This window comes from Cyprinus carpio, unplaced genomic scaffold (genome assembly GCF_018340385.1).
Source record: "Cyprinus carpio isolate SPL01 unplaced genomic scaffold, ASM1834038v1 S000006749, whole genome shotgun sequence".
NCBI classification, from domain to species: Eukaryota; Metazoa; Chordata; class Actinopteri; order Cypriniformes; family Cyprinidae; genus Cyprinus; species Cyprinus carpio.
In genome coordinates, this window is record NW_024879348.1 from 278,844 (window position 1) to 294,761 (window position 15,918).

The 15,918-nt window shown below is 35.2% G+C and overlaps 1 non-coding gene and 1 pseudogene across 1 annotated transcript; one reads left to right on the forward strand and one right to left on the reverse strand.

Moving 5' to 3' along the window:
* The first annotated feature begins 468 nt into the window (after positions 1-468).
* trnam-cau lies at positions 469-541 on the forward strand. The gene has a single exon. It is a non-coding gene; the product is annotated as a tRNA-Met (tRNA).
* A 4,424-nt stretch (positions 542-4,965) lies between these two features.
* On the reverse strand, positions 4,966-12,348 carry LOC122144678 (annotated as a pseudogene).
* Between the last annotated feature and the right edge of the window lie 3,570 nt (positions 12,349-15,918).

Sequence of the window (15,918 nt, forward strand, 5' to 3'; positions counted from 1 at the left end):
TACACCACTGATCATATATGATAAAGCAGGCTTTATATGGTTAATTATTTTGTAGTTCTTTAACTACTGGCGTGATATAATTAAACTATAACCTCTGGAATCATTTAATTTTCTTGTTTTTGGGACCACATTATTATTTGTGACTGATAACAATATAAAGTCTAAATAAATATTTTGTCATTTAAACAAATAACTGGTAGAGTTGGAAAAAACTAACTGGAAGAAAAAAAAATGTTAAAACGTGTGTCTCAGCTTCTCCTGCTCCCGTTGGGTGTCGCCAGAGCGGAATCATCCGCAGCAACGTGTAGGCTACGTTACCAGTCAACAAAAGTACATTTTTCTCAATAAAATAAATAAATAAAATTAAGCATTTGCCGCGTTCCTGCGGAGTAAAATATATAATATATTCAGAAAAATGTATTGGTTCGCGTATTTTTCCCAGAAGCCTTTGCAGGCTTTGTCGTCACAGCCTCGTTGGCGCAGTAGGCAGCGCGTCAGTCTCATAATCTGAAGGTCGTGAGTTCGAGCCTCACACGGGGCAGGGCAATGTTTTAACTTCTGTACATAGTAAATTACAAAGCTTGTCTGTACTTCAAATAAAAGAGGGCGACAGAAGACTCGTAGAGAAGTCCTATCAAAAGAAATAATGTCACCTTTATATTTTCACTGTATTCTATTTATAGGTACAGCAGGATATAGTCTCTCTTAATTCTGAATCTTTTTATTACATTTTATGGTTTCTTTTTTTATTATTCAAATAATGTACAACTTTTGAATAGCTCTTGAGCCTATACAGTTCTGTTTGTATATATTTTTAATTTTATAAAATGATAAAAGAAACCAGACTCAACACCGACGACAGTCTGGAAAATATGCAGAGACTGTCCCAAAAGTGTCCCATTTTCCCATTTGATTTCATGCTAAATAAAATAATAATTCAGTCAGTTTCTTCTTCTAGGCTAAACTCTGTGTTAATGTTTGGTTTTATATGGCTTATTAAAATTATTAAGAGGTTTCAACTGCTATAAACAATAGATTTTAAGCATAAATAAAAATAATATTTCCCCTGAAACCAATTATGAATTGCAGAAGTATTGAGTAATATGGACAAAACAGTTCAGGTCCACTGCCACGGATGATTTTACTGCAGCGCTGCAATTACATCTTGATTAGAAGCACCACAAATCAAACATTTCATTACATACAACTAATGGAAAAAATGCAGTTAAATAAGAACAATTAAAACAAAAGGAGCTGGATGTTCATTACCGATTCCACCCTTCAGAACAACTTCTTTCCATAACCCCGCTCTATCAGTTCAGCCTGCCACACAGCAAAGGGTTTTGTTTCAGTCTCCTCACAATACCAGTTGCCAAAATACTGGCGATGAGTTGACATTATTCTCTCTTTATTACACTTCCCGCACTGGATAGCCTCTGATCTTTGCACATACTTCCTGGTACAAAAGCCATCTTGTGATTGGAGGAAAGAGATCTTCCACCTGAAACTGAGAACCTCGGCTTGTTCTGGAAAGGATTGAATGCCTCACATTAATATTTTTAAAGTGCCTCTTGGAAAAACCAAGCTGAAATATATTTTGCATACATCGATGGAGAAGCTTCTAACAGAGATGGGATGGGTTGATGTGCGATTGTCCAATCCCCAATGTCCTCTAGTTTGCAGCAGCTCTCACTTTTAGCCACTTAGACGTCAGTGGTTTCCATCTGTCTAATGATAAATCTGCTTTCCTGGATTGCTTTGTCAGTCTGATGGTACAGGTACTCTATGGAAGAAGATTAGTCTCAAATATAATTCACGCAAAAAACACGATTCACACATGCGTAGACAATTTCACATGCATGAAACCTAATTCACGTACACACAAAAAAAATTCATGTGCGTGAAAAAAAAGATATATCCACAAAAAGCAATTCACATGCGCAAAATAAAATTATATATTCATAAAATACATTTCACAAATGCAAAACACAATTCATAGATATACAACTGTGCACAAAAAACCTTTGAATGTTTAAAATGTACGAGTGTCTGAATGTACAAATCGTCATTTACTACGAATCCACTCGGATTTGTGTGTGTGTGTTTTTGAGACTTTCCTGGCAGAGCTCTCTTCCCACGTGGGTCTGTCTTACTCTTTAGCCAATCAGATGCGAGCTTACCATTAAACCAATCATATCATAAGCCACTGAGAGTGCATTCAGAAGCTCGCAGGCAATCGGGGAGACGTCGAGAGAGAATCCCATAGAAGCCCTGGCGTTACATTTTAAAATACTATACAAAAATAATTAAACAGAATACTCCTGCTCACTCACGCCAAAGAAACTCCCCACTCAAGCTCGCTGTCTCTGCAAGATTAAAGATGGCAGTTTGCATGCACAGCTACTAGAAGATTTACATCTGTCAGACAGGTTGCTGACGGCATCAAGCTTAGTTTGAGTCTGCGCGTCAGAAACGGAAGTGCTAAAAATCGCTTAAAATGGGCTTCACTTGTCTCAATGGAGTTCAATTTGGGTCGCTGTGTCAATTTCTTTTACTGTCTATGGGATTACTGATGTAAAAGGCTAATTGCCGTTCTAATTAATCCATATGGCGCAAAAGGTGCGCAGAATCGATCGTGCTCCTTGAATGCAGTCTCAGTGGCTTATGATATGATTGGTTGAATGGTAAGCTCGCATCTGATTGGCTAAAGAGTGCGACAGACCCACGTGGGAAGAGAGCTCTGCCAGGAAAGTCTCCAAAAACACACACACACACAAATCCGAGTGGATTCGTAGTAAATGACGATTTGTACATTTCAGACACTCGTACATTTAAACATTCAAAGGTTTTTGTGCACAGTTGTATATCTACGAATTGTGTTTTGCATTTGTGAAAATGTCTTTTATGAATATATAATTTTATTTTGCGCATGTGAATTGCTTTTGTGAATATATCTTTTTTTTGCATGCACGTTGAATTTTTTTGTGTGTACGTGAATTAGGTTTCATGCATGTGAAATTGTCTACGCATGTGTGAATCGTGTTTTTTGCGTGAATTATATTTGAGACTAATCTGCTTCCATAGTACTCTAACCCAATCAGTTCACCTGAAAATTAGTTAAGGTTCAATGCACTTGAAATCAAAGCGTTGAAATCAAAATTTAACCCATGTTTTATTAAATGGATAGTTCACATAAAATTCTGTCATAATTAGGCATTCTCATGTCATTATAAAATTTCTTTCTTGTGTGTCTTCACCTTTAAAGGTGCTGTATGAAGCATTGACACCGAGTGGTTGAACTGGATATTGCAGTCCAATTTTCCAGAACCTTTAGATACTTTCTATATACTTGTGACAGGAGCAGCTCAGAAGTTTGTTCAGGCGTGCAACACTGACCTCCGGACACAACCTTTGCTTTCAAGATGTTGAAAGAATTGCTTGTCCCTTATCTGATCTGCTTGGCTTCATGACGTGAACAATGAAATAAAAAAAGACCACTCCTACCTAGAACTAAAATAATGACAGTGGTTTCATATCATGGAATGTTTTCTGGAATCAAGAGTGTTGATGCTGATAATTCACATTTCTGCTGTTGTCTCATATTGTTAAAGGCTCTTTATTTTTTACTTGACAGCTTAATGTTTAAAGCACATTCTATAAATTAAAACTTAATCACAAAATGATGTGCGATTTGTTTTTTTTATCGCAATACCCATTATACTAAATATTAATTAAAATTAAAAAGGGTGACTCTAATTCAAACTCGTCAAGGTCAAAATTTCAGTCTAGAATCACAAGTAAAAAAAAGAGATTTTGTTCATTGAAAGAAAAAGAAGCCTGAACTTTTTAGATCATGACATTGTTTTTATGACAATTAAGCACAAAAAAGAAAAGTGAAAAAACATTCATGGTAGTATTTGTTGTACTGCATTTAAAACTATTTAACACAGAATTGATTTAATGATACAGTTAAAAATTACTGTTTTCGTTATTGAAAACTATGATAACAGTAAAAGTAAAATGTCCAGAAAGACAGAGTACTGAGGGGAATAACGTTTCATTGTACCTGGAAATAAAATCTTAACAGGCTTAATATGAAGATTTTTTTTTCTAAAAAATGTTGGTGTACAAACGAATTGTTTGACAAGCTTTGCGACATTCACCAAAAGGTTGTAATATATTCTAGTTATTATATCTTCAACAAAGACCAATCATCAATATTCAAACTTCAGCATGCCTATAATAACAGCCAAGTATCTCATGTAAGTAACGAGAAACAGATCATATTACCTTTGACAACGCGACAAAAAGGCGCAAATGTAAAATCGAAGTTGTCCAAAAGCTGAAGCATCTTTATCTGATGTTTCTTAGTCAACGTCAAAACAAGCAGGTTGTTTCGAGGGCTAACGGCGGCGTTGATTGGCTGATTTTGTTGTTTTGGTTTTTTCCAATTTTGAATCTATATTCCAAGAATATTGGAAGTCCTCTGCAGGAATCTCAATAAATTGGTTTTAAAATTAAGAACTAATGAACAAATTAATTAAGACAAAAGTCATTGGTCAAAAAGTGAGAACTATGTATATAGAGAAAGATTTCATATAAAGGAATAATGCTATTAATATCATAAAAGGGACTAAACATAATGGTTCTAAAAATAGATCTTTACATTGCCTTCTCCCATTTCTCCCAATTCACGCAGTTCATGATCAAACAACACATTCTCCTCTCACCCAGATTAAACAACACTGTTTCAAGTTCTAGGCTCTTTATTTCCACAAAACTATAAGTGTTTATCAGTGTAAGATTTCTTATCAAGAAAAAACGGCATTAACATCGTAATGGGATTTGACATAATTACATCAAACCATAAAACCATTACTCACTACAAGTTACTGTAAATGAGGATGGCATCTGCTCAAACTGTTTTCGGTGAGCGATGAGATCATGTCGGTTTTGCCAGTTTTGCTAAATAACTATAAGTGACAGGATGAGCCAGAAAGGGCGCAGATATGAAGCTTTCAAGCACGCGCCTGCTGTTTCTGTTTGAAGTCTGCAAATTCTGTTCTCCATTAAAGGGCGGAAGTGACGGATCAATCCTGAGAACAAAACAAAATATAAATGCAAGTTCAGTTGAAACATTTTTAGTGGTTTAAAATTAATAATTCTATATTATGAATAATTATATATATAAATCAAATTATCTACTGATTCTAACAAATAAAATGTAATAAAATTCTGCCTTTACCTGAACTGGCCATGCGGCTCCGTCTCCCAGTGCGCAGATGGTGTGGCCCTCAATCTGTTTGCTGATCTCCCAGATCATGTCAATCTCTGCTGACTGTGCATCGCCTTTCACAAAGCTGCCCACATCATCTTATTCATCCAGTCCACTCATGAAAGGCACAGGAAAAAGACAAGAATGGTAATATTCATTGTAACATTCTGTACATGTTACTACTGACTAGTGTATATTTACATAAATTTGTATTATTTCATACCATCTCTGCAAGGAGTGCACTGGCCACAGCTCTCGTGCTTGTAGAATTCAATTAAGCGGGCAATAGCTCGAATAACATCAGTCTGTGAAGAGGGAATGACCAAACAATCAAATTAGCAGATGGAACTTTAAAAAAAAAAAAAAAACAATTAATCCCGGCCTATTGTATTTCACTCATTTAGAAAACTTCCCTGTTGTAAAAAATGCTTATGGGAATTTGAAGTGATGAAAAGGGGGATCAGTATAGCGTTTCAAAGTGGTCCATGTCCACAGAAACCACAAGTGTGTTCAATTTAGGAATGTCAAGTGTTTTCATTTTTTTTATTTAATTAATTACATGATATGCTGGTAATTTAATTAAATGAATCACAAATAATTGAAAATAAATTTGGGCTGAGAAGTGACCCTCAGTCATTGTTGTGTTAAAAGAGAAAAGCAACTGAAAAAAACATTACAATAAAGTAGAAAAAATGTGTTGATTCAACAGAATTTATTAGACAAACTTTGCATTGCAAGAATTTTATATTATATATATATAAAATAACATACATAAGCACACACACATACATATATGTATGTATATGTGGACCCTGGATCACAAAAACCAGTCATAAGTAGCACAGGTATATTTGTAGCAATAGCCAAGAAAACATTGTATGAGTCAAAATTATAAATTATTCTGTTATGCCCAAAATCATTAGGATAGTACGTAAATATCATGTAAACATTTTGTGTTCAATCTTGTGGGATTACAAAATATAACAAAACTAAAACTATTATCAAATATAATTGTGGGATTACAAATTTGTACTATGTTAAATCTAGTTTCCAATATTATAGTCTGTACATTGGGTTCTACATTTTGAGGTTAAGATTATGACATTCTGAGATGATCAAGTCAAGCAGCCCAGGTTTCACTGAGACACTGACCTTTTGTTTGCTCTTCTGACCATCTGGCTTCTTAAGATCAAGGCACAGCTGTGCCTTTGTTTCTATGATAATGTGAAGGTATGGGTGATACTGTCAGGCACTCTGTATTTAACTGACACTGTTTTATGCTGATGAGATCAAGGCTGGGAAAATGCCAGTGTCTGGTATTTACCTGATTCCATTTGCTTGCTTTGTTTAAAATTGTCTCCACCTCAATGTATTTCCTCCCCCTTGAAATTTATATAACTCCAATTTAATCTATAAACCCAAAGTATCACTGCTTTGGTTAGACTTTTGATGGCTGCAGCACCATCCAGCGCGTTCTCAATTAAAGAATTGGGATCTGCTGAATATTACCCAAGAGTCTCAACATATGCATTGCTAAGAACTTTCTTTTGGACAACTCTTTAAAGGCGGGATTTTCTAATATTTAGATTTTTTGCATCCTCAGATTCAAGATTTTCAAATAGTTGTAGCTCAGACAAATGTCAGATGATGCACAAATCTCAATTTCAAAAAACTGACCCTTATGACTGGTTTTGTGGTCCATGTAAAATATATATATATACACGCACACACACACACACACAAATATAATATACATAATAATAAACAACTGTTTATTATTTATTTATTTTTTGATACCTTAAATAAAAAAACTAAAAGATCCAGTCAGTCTTAATGAGAGAGTCATTCAGTTTTTCAGTCAACGATTCATTCAAATGGCTGATTCATTCCTCAGAAATAAAGTGTCGTCTTTATGAACTGGTTATTAAATCATTGACTCAATCGATTTGTTCAAAAAGGTGGATTCATTCAATAATGAAAACATCCACTGTATGCTGCTCTGAAAGGCACAAACAGTTCTACTTCGACTTTGTTCAGAACTATTTTCATTGCCGAAATTGAACAAAAACTGAAAATACTGACAATATTATGACTAAAATGTAATAAATATTACTCCTTTTTATTGAAACTGTTGTATATAAATCAGTAATTACATTGGCAATCATGCAAATATTCAGGAAAAAAAACCAGCACTCTTGCTCCTGTGATATTGTTAACATATATCATATGATATAAAAGAGAAGACCAAAAACCCACACTGGGGCCATATTTGCCCTCATATCTTGAATTTTAGGGCATATAACTGCATTCTCACAAGCTCCATCATGCAGTTAAGTCTTTCTTCCTCATGTTCATCAGCAACGCTGCATGCAAGATAATATGATGTACATGGATGGGAAGGTGTGTTAAATGCGTTTATCATTATTGTTTCCATAATTAATTAACACGTTAAATCAACAGCCCTAGTTATTTTACAAATTCGACTAATGATTTATCCATGACAATAAGTGCAGCTGTGCCAAGACCAGTCTGAGCCTGAATGAGGGCATCAAAATCCATCAGAACGGTGTCGCACACATGACGTGGGATTAGTGGCGTGGAAGAGCCACCAGGAATAACACACAGGAGATTATCCCAACCACCCCGGACACCCCCTACAGAGATCATATCCATCAAGTCTCAATAATCTCAAAATCGGGGACCATGATTAGACATGAACAAACATTTCCGTGTATGGATGGAATGAGTGTGTACCTGCATGCTTTTCAATCAGCTCTTTCAGAGGATATGGACATCTCTTCCTCCCACTGTGCAGGGGGTGTTGACATGGCCGGAAATGTTGAAGAGCTTCGTCCCCAGAGTTTCTCTCTCGGCCAAAACTCAGAAACACCACGTGCCACCCCGACGGCAGATGGTCCGGTTGCCACAGGCTACCGTCTCAACATTGGGCCACAGTTGTTGGACAGCCAAACACACCTGCAACAAGAATGTCAAATTTTTATCACCGTAAAAATGAATCACATTAAAAAAACATGTCACATATACAAAATGTAATGCAAAAAATAGATATATTAACACATTGAAAACATGTAACTTGTATCATGTCATTCATAGAAAATAAAATATAATATCCCAAAATAAATTTCAAAATAAAATATATAATCTTTGGGTTTGTTTGTTTCTCACTTACCCCCCACATCAGCAGGGAAAGGGGTTTTCAGACGAGGTTTTCCCTGTTTTCCCTCGATGGACTCGATCAGCGCCGTCTCCTCTCCACAGATGTATGCTCCCGCACCGCGCATCACAAACACGTCAAAGTCATAACCTGAGCCGCATGACGTTCCTGCCAATCAGCCCCTGCTGCAATAGGCCTCGTTTAATATGGCCACCTGAGAGAAAGCACACATAAAAACATGAGGTCAATATATTACTTCCCTCAATTAGGGAAGGTTTGACATCCAATCAATTCTAATAATGGTAACTGAATTGAATACAAAAACGAATACATACCACATACAAGAATTAGATAATAAACATCATCATTAAAAAAATGCATGATTTTTATGACTATTTGTTATAGTACTTAAAGTATTTAAAATATTTAGATTAATATTTACAATATTATATAATTTATAATATTTCTAATAGGACTATGTAGTGAAACTATTATTAACATATACTCAAAAGTCTGGAGTTGTGATAAGTACTAATATGCTTATCTGACACTCAGTTCAATTTTTTTTTATTATTATCAATGTTGAAAAACTGTTGCGCTGCTCAATATTTCTGGTGGAAACTACAATACATGTTTTTTTTTTTTTCAGGATTCCGTGATGAAAATAAAGCGCAAAAGAACAGCATTTATTTAAAATAGAAATACTTTGTAAAAAGTACATTTCTTTTACTGTCAACTTTTGACCAGTTTAGTGCATAGTGCCATGCTTAATATAGACGTATGCATCTCTTTCAAAAAACAAACTTTTGAATGGTATTGTAATATGACAAAAATTATAATATAGCTTTTATTATTTTGATATGTTGTTTTATTTATTTAATTAATATTCTGTTTATTAATTTTTGCATTTTGAAACCGCCTACGATGCCTTACCAATGCTGCCTCTATGGCAACTCATTAGGTTTTGGAACTGAGCTTTCTTTCTTTTTAAAAATGAATTATGTTATGTGAGGAAAACACCCCTATCTTTTTTCACTTCACCTGCAGGTTGGACGACTCATTGTAGAACTCTCCACGGATGTAGATGTAGGCAGCACGTGCTCCCATGGCCCTGCCAGCCACCAGGACAAGCCCTCAATCAGCTTGTGAGGATCATGACGCATGATCTCTCTGTCCTTGCAGGTACCGGGCTCTCCTTCGTCCCGCATTCACCACCAGATATTTAGGCCTGAGAGGGGTGAAAAAAACAAGAGACTTTGTATGCTTCTGTATGACCTGATTTTGATCTTAATGAAAAGAGCTAAATATAGATGCACTGGCCAGCATTTACATCTGCTTTTTTGCTTTTGCAGAGTCATGTGACTTATGAAACCCGTTAATTTGTTGAGATGCAAAACCTACCTGCCATCACTGGGCTTGTTCATGAAGCTCCCCACTTCATCCCTGTGGGGGAATCCAGCACCTCCTCTGCCACGCAGACCCCGAGACCTTAATTCGTCTTCAGGATCCAGTCCACTCCTTTATCCAAAATCCCTTGGTTCTTGTACCAGTCACCTCTCCTCCCTCAGGGCACCTTTCCGCCCTGAGATATATGGACAATTCACCACATTAAACACATGCACAAATGATGACAATAATGCATGCATGTATATTATATTAATATTATATTATATATATCTATATATATATATAGATATATATATATATATATATATATATATATAAATAAATATAATGTGTGTGTGTGAGACCCTGGACCACAAACCAGTCTTTAGTTGCTGGGGTATATTTGTACCAATAGCCAAAAACACATTGTATGGGTATGCGGGAATTATCGATTTTTTCTTTTATGCCAAAAAATCGTTAGGATAATTAAGCAAAGAATCATGTTCCCTGAAGATATTTTGTAAATTTCCTACCGTAAATATATCAAAACTTAATTTTTGATTAGTAATATGCATTGCTTATAACTTCATTTGGACAATTTAAAGGCGATTTTCCTAATATTTAGATTTTAGCACCCTCAGATTCCAGATTTCCAGAATTTTGAAAAATTGACACTTAAGACTTTTTGTGGTCCAGGGTCACACACACACACACATATATATGTGTGTATGTATGTGTGTGTGTGTGTGTGTTATATTACTAATAAACTGCATTTTTTACAATTGCAACTTATAATAAATTAATAATAAATTGCAATTTTAATTGTTTAATAGATACCCAAAACACCTAAATTAGAAAATACACCAAATTACTGGAAGCTTACTTTTTTTCCTCAATTTACATCTTACGATTAATAAACTCACAATTCTGAGAAGAAGAAAAAACCTGTCTGAGTGCATGATATAAAACAAGAAATTTTCTGAGAAAAGTTTGAATTTTGATATATAAACTTGCAAATAGCATGGAAAAAAAACATATCTGAATTGTAGACAAAAAAAAGTCACAATTATTTTATATATACATTTTTTAGTCCATGGAAAAAAATAGCTTCCATAACAATAGTAGGGAACATTCAGAGTAAGTTTAAGTCCTGTCTTTAGATATAATTCAGAATATTTTTTAAATATTTTTTACCTCCAGTCATGTCGTCCGTAAAGGTTAGTGAATATTCTGTCCTGGTCAGCTAGAGGTCCGAATTTGGTCTTCTTTGGTGTTTCCTGGGTGCCACACACTGATTATAACTAATTGTCATCGATCATCAATTATGCAGACAGTGGATTTGAGTATCAAGTCACCTGTTGAGCTGTGCTGCTGTTGAACCGCACCGGTGTCACAGAGTTTGGAGGAGAGGCGGTGTTGGCGGCTGCAGTTTAGTGCGTGATGCACCATATGCAACCACAGCAACCGGGACACGTGAAGCCCCGGTGGTCAGAACCCGGCCTAAGAACGGGACAGCCCAGACAGGACAACATCTTATCTGAAAGATATGAAGGAACCAATGAGCATGAACCGTCCCCCTCATAACCAAAGCTGTACCACATGATGCAGTTTAATAACAACTCCAGTCCTAATGACCTTTACTGTTATTGTCCACTAAAAACAAACTATTAAAAAGTTTTTTTTAGTAATTGAAATAAAACTCATTTAAATTAATTATACTGTAAATAGTACATGAAAAACTTAAATCTATACGACAATTAGAAATGTGGTGCTTTGCCAACTTACTAATGAAGGAAGTAAAGATACTAAAACTAAAATACAAAAATTGATAGAAATAACAAAAAATATCATAAAATTACTTAACTTATTTAAAAAAAATTAAAATAAAAACTAAAAATATATATTTTAAAAAGTATTTTTATTGTTGTTATTTTTGCATTGAATGTTTACATGTTTGTTACGAACAAAACGACCAGAGGGAAGCATTAAACAAACCCCAAAATTATACCCGCTTATAAATTAATTCACAACACAAATATCTGAGGTTCAACACTGCAACCATAATCTAACGTATAACAAGTTACATGAACTAAAAGGCTCACAAAACGGATCAACACTTCAAACAAAGGGAACAGTTATGCAAGGCAAGAGACGGGAAGAGTAAATAGTTGAGCAGCAGCAAAAAAAAAAACACATCCATGTAGATCAGAGATGCCTCCATATTATACATTATTGCATAAATCTCTCAGATGTTGAAAAATGGGAACTCGTCCCGAAGTGACCTCCATATTCACGCTCATGACATTTGAGGGACTGCGGCATTGCACAAAGATAATGTTCGGATTTATTTACAGAAGGTATATGAGATTGTAAAAAAATGAGACACTGTCAAAACCTTGATTTGCAAACAGATAAATCAAGTGAAAGAGCAGCTGCTTACCTTCGTGATCTCCCTGGATCAGCGTTATAAAACCTACAGCGGAAGGACTATAGCGACCGACCCGGATGTAGTGACGGCTTTTGACGCTGTTTGTATGAGGCGCTGTTGCACAGTTAAATATGTAATATAAAGCCTTAAAAGGTGCCATGGTTGTAAAAATTGAGGTAAAAATATCCAAAAAAATGACCTACAACGCATCAAAAGAATGAGAAGAAATAAGGGCGATGATGTCATTAAAAAAAAATGTGTCAAGTTATAGTGCTGCAGAGATATCAACCTTAATTAGCATTAGCATTACTAGCCACGGCCCGACAGGTGTCGTAATACCAGTTTCGGCCATGGGAGGCGGTATGCGGACAACATAACCACCAGCCAACCTGCAATACACGAATAACTCGCACGGGCTTGTGGCGTACTTGAAGCTGATGTCAAGCAACCGCGCTCGGAATCACAAATCAAAACCTGATAAGAAAAGGAGCCGAAACAGAGTAAATATCGCACTGCTTTCCATCGCTGGCAGACAACTGATGGACTTGAAAGAAATGAGCTTCGACTCCGAACTTGCAACATTTCTTTTGGATTGGTAAGTAAGATGCTGTTAGTTTTTTCGCTAGAAGTTTGTTTTATATGTTTGCGTATTTTTTTCGGGAAGTTATAACATAGAAATGTATCGAAGGCTGTTTCGATAAACGTGCTAATGTTAGCGATGGCTAACCGTAGCTGCGTTTGATAGTAAGCTAGCTATAAATTTACCCACAGATCCGATCCGGTTTTTCACCTGTTTATCTACCAAAGCCCGTCTCCTACCAAGCTGATGCTAAAATGTAACATTACCTAAGAAGCTTGAAATGTCTTCGATGATAATGAACCCGAGAGAGAGAGAGAGAGAGAGAGAGAGAGAGAGAGATAGCGAGAGCGAGCCCCGGCCGCGCGCGCGCACTCACTCACTATATTCCGAGAGCGGTCAAGTTTTTGAAAGCGTGTGAAAAGAGTCAATTGCGTGTGTCTCACGGTGAATGCTTGAGAGTTGGCAGCTCTGGGTTACGTTGGTTGGCGCTAGATTGGTCAACATCTCGCTGTCTGATGTTGACCAATGATGTTGACAGAATGCCTGTCTGTCAAATTAATTTAATTCAAATAATGTGTATCTATACAATTCAAAATGTAATATGAACATCAAACGAATATGAACATATTCCCTGGTAAAGGTGAAGGGGAGTTAGCTTGAAGATGTCATGTTTTCAAAATCACTTGACATCACCCAACGTTCCTCTGGAGGCAAAACGTCCTTTAGGCTTCGGCTATGGCTCTAGGGTTTGATTGTGAAGGTAGGGGCGGAGCATAGAGACTATGTGCCGTTTCTCCGTTTGTTACTCTAGAGTAGACCAATTCACTTTATTGAGGCATACTGCCCCCATCTGGTAATGGAATGTGGAGTATTGACTTTGGATTTTTTTGCCAGACATTACACATGGCCCTTTAAAAGACTTCAAATAAGAGAAATCAACATTCCTTTCAAAGGAACTGAAAATTAATGAAATACACATTAAAAGACTGCAACTTGCTGATGAACCACACACACACACAAAAAAAAATAGTGGTGATAGTTCAGAGGTAGTTCTCTTGCATTGAATTAGTTATCAGAATTTTCTGGATTTAATTTAACTCTGATCTCTAAATGCGAGATCCTACAGCTTAAAAATAACAACCTATTCACTGTGTGTAATATTCCTGTTAAAAGTATGGTAAACTATTTGGGAATCAAAATCTCTAAAAATAGGCCCTACTGATGCAATGGTCAGCTCAAAATTTTAGACCTGTTTTTGTGAACAAAATGTGAAAGAGGTATAACAACAATGCAGTGAGGCGAGAGATCTTCTGTACAGGGAAGAACTCTATTAAGGCAAAGAAGGTCTCTCGAGAAAGCAGCATGCATCTTTTCTTTTCACTCACTTAGAGCCCCAATAGGTTATATGCACACAAATGGATAAAATACTCTTTAATATCATCTGGAGAAGCAAACCTCATAAAATAAAAAAGTATCCTTGTTAATAAATTATCTGATGGTGGGTTTAAATGTTCTTAATTTTACAATTTTATAACCAAATTAAAGTTAGAAATCAAAACGAGTATTTTTCAATATTGCATCAAGTCATTTTTTGAAAAACTTGGGGATTACATTTTTGTTGTTGCAGTGTCCGTATTTGTCCAGTTATCACAAGCAAGCATTACTTTCCGGGATACTGGGCAATTTTTTACTCCTAGCAGCACGTGGCTCTTTTTTTTATGGAACAATGATAATAACACACCTCATAATAACAAGTCATTGGTACATGAAGAATTGGGTTCGGCGTAACATTAAATGTAAACCAGCTTGACAAGAATCTGCAATTATACACTTACCCTGATTTAATTACAAAATATGTTATTTTTTAAATGAAAAATTATTTAACCATTTAATTAAGGCTCTTTCCAGTGGCATTATAGTTTAAACCAAATTCTCGGATGTAAATATTATAATACAACCCTACAAAAATCTCCACCTTTTTTTTGTTAATGGTCTCTTGTTTTTTTTTTAAAAGTGTTTTTAAAAACAGTTTTATAAGAAACTCCTGTTAATCTTGGATCCAGTCCCTCCATATAAATTCAAAATGGTGTAAAACCTCATTGTATTATCTGTCACAGCATTTGGACATTATCATACATGTATGTTATTAAAGTATAAGTAGAAGTACAAAATTATTCACAGATGTTATCCTGTAAATGCAGCTGTTACTGTAGCAGATATATTCTATTCATATCTGATCTTAATTTTGAAACCAGTTCTAATATGAAATCACAAAATGAGAAAGCTTATAAAAAACAACACAAATTCTTAAGCGTTTAAAATTTATGTAACTGCCCTAATATTATAAAGTAATTTTTATTTTATTTTATTATTTTTTTATGTTTTGTTGTTTTTTTTTTTCTTACTTACATTAAATATACAAACAAAAAATAAAAAAAAGTCTACAAACCACTTTATTTGGTATGAAGTGTAGTTTTATTTAGTGTTTAGTATGAAAACAGTTAAATAAAATAAGAAAACTGTCCATTTACTGAATATAATAATGACACATTATGCTGGTAAACTGTATGTAGACTCCTGCACAGCGACTGTATTCAACAGTTAATAACATACTTTAATAATATAGCGGCATAGGAAACACATCAAATTAACAGTTGTTTTTTTCCTTAATACTCCTCATCTCTATAATATAACACAACATTATGTGGGGTAATATATCTGTTTTTATTTCCGAACCACAGAGAAGAGTAGAAATGTTACTAACAAAATATCATTTTGAAATGAATATACCCGCTTGCTCCCAAGCAAATATTTTCCTTAAAAAGCACGTGAAAACCACAACCTTCTCTTGAAGGGTTATTTTGGTCATAACCGATTATCACAGATAAGTAAGGGCTCAGGCCAAACGGAAATGAGTTTAATCAGCGATTATGTGACTCATATTGTTTTTAAATACTTTAATTTGAAGTTTAAGAGGACAATGGGCAGATGTCCCAGCTCATCCGTGTCTTTCAGTTACCAGACATCTTTTCTTACAGTGCATCATTCTTAAGTGCTCAATGTTGATCTGGAAA